This window comes from Pinus tabuliformis, chromosome 9, assembly GCF_031772625.1.
Source record: "Pinus tabuliformis cultivar Carrire ecotype Pingquan chromosome 9, CPIR1, whole genome shotgun sequence".
Lineage (NCBI taxonomy): Eukaryota > Viridiplantae > Streptophyta > Pinopsida > Pinales > Pinaceae > Pinus > Pinus tabuliformis.
Window position 1 is genome coordinate 464,495,186 of NC_142307.1, and position 3,730 is coordinate 464,498,915.

The 3,730-nt window shown below is 40.9% G+C and overlaps 1 pseudogene across 1 annotated transcript; it reads left to right on the plus strand.

Moving 5' to 3' along the window:
* The first annotated feature begins 228 nt into the window (after nt 1–228).
* On the plus strand, nt 229–3,084 carry LOC149149204 (3-hydroxy-3-methylglutaryl-coenzyme A reductase 1-like; annotated as a pseudogene). The gene is made up of 4 exons (XR_016262562.1): nt 229–1,111; nt 1,564–1,744; nt 1,939–2,285; nt 2,471–3,084. The product of XR_016262562.1 is annotated as a 3-hydroxy-3-methylglutaryl-coenzyme A reductase 1-like (transcript).
* The last annotated feature ends 646 nt before the right edge of the window (nt 3,085–3,730 follow it).

Sequence of the window (3,730 nt, forward strand, 5' to 3'; positions counted from 1 at the left end):
ATTAAGCAAGTGGCAAAAATATATGACCATAAATACTAGCAGCTCCCTGGTAATTCAAGAGCATTCATATACACAGTTTGTGGAGATTCCAAAGGGAATTCTCTGGAAACAGCTCTTATTCTTTCTCAGAGTCTAATGGATGGCATGGTGTTGAGAAAAACAAGAAAAAATAGTGGAGAAATAGGTTGTTGCAGCAACAACAAGATGGACGATTGCACTAGTTGTTGTGGTTCTGGTAAGAATATGAATAATGGTAATGGTAAGAATCCGAAGACGTTGGCATCAGATGCTTTGCCACTGCCTGTGGGACTGACCAACAAGGTGTTCTTTGTCTTGTTTTTCACTTCCTCCTATTTCCTGATGAGGAGATGGAGGGAGAAGATCAGGACTTCAATGCCCCTTCATGTAGTCAGTTTTTGGAGTTGGTGGCCATTGTGGCTCAGCTTGCTTCCTTCACATATTTGTTGGGATTCTTTGGCATTTATTATGTCCAGTCTTTCATCAGCGGGAGCATTGATGACGATCATGTGAGGGAAGACGAGAAGCTGATGAGCCTTGTTGCCCAGGAAGAAGTGGCTGTTAAGCCCAGTCCCCCTCAAGTCCAGCTGAAAGGGATTTCGTTGGGGGATCACGAGGATGATGATATTGCAGCTGCTGTTTGCAATGGGACTGTAGCTTCTCATTCTCTAGAGTCAGCACTGGGGAACTGTAGGAGATCTGCGTGGGTGAGAAGAAGGGCCTTGGAGATGATAACTGGGAGATCTCTGGATGGGTTGCCCTTGGAGGGATTTGATTATGGATCCATTCTTGGCCAATGCTGTGAACTACCTGTTGGGTATGTGCAGATTCCTGTGGGGGTTGCAGGGCCTCTTCTGCTTGATGGGATTGAATACATGGTACCCATGTCCACCACCGAGGGCTGCTTGGTTGCAAGCACCAACAGAGGTTGCAAGGCCATTCATATGTCTGGTGGTGCTACCAGTGTTCTCCTCAAAGATGGGATGACCAGGGCTCCAGTGGTTAGATTCCCTACTGTCAAGAGAGCTGCACATCTCAAGTTTTACGTTGAAGATCCCAATAACTATGATAATTTGTCTGTGATCTTTAACAGGTATCACCATAAGTTTCTCTTTTATTTTGACCCCTTTTTAAAGCATATAGAATATTTATATCTCCAAAGTCCCTTAGGGTAGGAAAATTTAGTCTGGTGGGAAGCTAGCTGTGAGGACTAAAAACTGTCTCACTGGGCTTACCCGTATTGACCAAGCTTTGCATGTGTCTGGTGGTGACTGTTTATTGTGACGATTTTTCCCGCTGGACCAAGGCTTCTTCCATCCAACATTGGGATTGGCCCTGGCCTTGGGTCAACCTAGCTTGCTTATATATATATATAAGAAAATAATCCACTATTATTTGTTTTGAGAATAATGAATTACCTAACTTGCTTTTATATATATATATATTTTGAGATTAATGAATTTTGAGGCCAAATATGATCTGAATTTTCTGAATAATACCAATTTTATGGGTGTTGACTCTTTGTTGATCTTAACTGCATAACAGCACCAGCCGATTTGCCAGGCTGCAAGGCATACGCTGTGTAATTGCAGGGAGGAATCTGCACATGAGGTTTTCTTGCTTCACTGGGATGCCATGGGGATGAATATGGTGTCCAAGGGTGTGCAGAATGTTTTAGATTTCCTTCAGAATGAGTTTCCCGACATGGATGTTATCAGTGTTTCTGGTGAGTCTGTCTACGCAATTCTGATTGGTATTCGACTTTTGGGTCATCTCTGTTCAATTCTGATTGGTATTCGACTTTTGGGTCATCTCTGTTTTGGGTTTTGTTGACTATTGGTTCTCAATTCAGTGGTCATTTTCTGGGTTTTGCTGCCATGGGCTTTTTGTTTTAATGCCAAATTTTTGGTTTGTGGTCAGGCAATTTCTGTGCAGACAAGAAACCCACAGCTGTGAACTGGATTGAAGGGCGTGGGAAATCAGTAGTGTGTGAGGCTATCATCACTGAGGCAGTTGTTAGCAAGGTCTTGAAGACTACTGTTCCAGCTTTGCTGGAACTGAACATGCTCAAGAACTTAACTGGGTCTGCACTAGCAGGTGCCATAGGGGGCTTCAATGCCCATGCATCCAATATTGTCTCTGCTGTATTTATTGCAACGGGTCAAGATCCTGCCCAAAACATTGAGAGCTCTCATTGCATTACGATGATGGAGACTTCCAATGGTGGCAGGGATCTGCATGTATCAGTCACAATGCCTTGTATTGAGGTAAGTAATCTCCATGATTACTTTCATGCCTAAAGAAAAACATTTGTGGTATTTTCTTTCTCTAATCTCTGGACTTTGTTTCGATAGCTAAACTATTTTTGAGGATCTGAGAGAAAATGGTTACTCCCCCTCAAACCCCTTCCCATTGTTCTGATTGTGGACATATTTGTATCCATTTATTGCAGGTGGGAACCATAGGAGGAGGAACACAGTTGGCATCACAAGCCGCTTGTTTGAATCTGCTGGGAGTCAAAGGAGCAAACATGCAATCCCCTGGGGCCAATTCCCAACGCTTGGCCAGAATAGTTGCAGGAGCTGTTTTGGCTGGAGAGCTGTCTCTCATGTCTGCATTGGCTGCAGGCCAGCTTGTCAAGAGCCATATGAAGTATAACAGATCAAACAAGGATATCAAAGCAACCAGTACCCCATAAAGTTAGCATGCATTTTCTCAATAGTTCCCATCCCCTCCACGTGATAGATATGTATGAATGTTCCTAAAGCAACCAGGCAGAATTCAAAGCAGGAAGCTGGGAAGCTTGTTAAATCTTCCTTGTAAGAAAGGAAGGAGATTATATAGGATTATAACTTAAAATCTTCATTCGAAGAAGTGAAGGAGATTTAATATATTTAGAAGCTATTTTAAGATGCATATTTCACTGTTGCGATAATGCTTATGTTCACAATATCAATTCAATGACAAAAAGATTGAATTGAATTAAATATAGATATGAAAGAAGATTGTATATGAAAAGGAAGATGTCAATATATGTTGTCAAATTCATAGCCTCTCATTTTGCTATATCATTATGTATACCAATATGTAAGCATTTTAATTCGTTAGAGTATGGAATGGATGAGAGCTACAATTCAAAATTAATTTTATGATTATAATAGGTATTCAAAACAGTGAGGTTGAGTATACATTATTCAAAAAATGTTGAATGGTTTGAGCACTTGTATTTGTTAGATGTGTTGTTATTGATGTTAAGTTTAGAGAGAGTTTGTTGGTAGTGTTAACACCCAGGTTGTTCCCTATGACTCCCAAGGGAATACGGCCGGGGTAACCACTAACCAATCTTTGGATTACAATTTCTAGCCAAACTGTAATCAGAGAGGGTTCTCTCTTTATGATTTGTCTCTGTTATGATAGTATTTTAGGCTAGCTATTATGCTCAGGTTTTTGTTTATGTTTTGGTTGAAGGATGTCTTTCAATGCCCAAGATGTAATGTTTAGACAGTTGTATTTCATTGGGCAATGGAGTCTAGAGCTGTGAGATGTTTGGTATGCTTCAGTGGGAATGTTCAGACTGCAGGGCCTATTGGGTATCTCAACAAACAAAATTTAAAGCTTGAGTGATGATGTATGATGATGCATGTCTAGCCAATGGAAAGCAATTAAGAATTCTCCATTAAAGCTAATGCTGTGAAAGTGAAATATGTTGCTC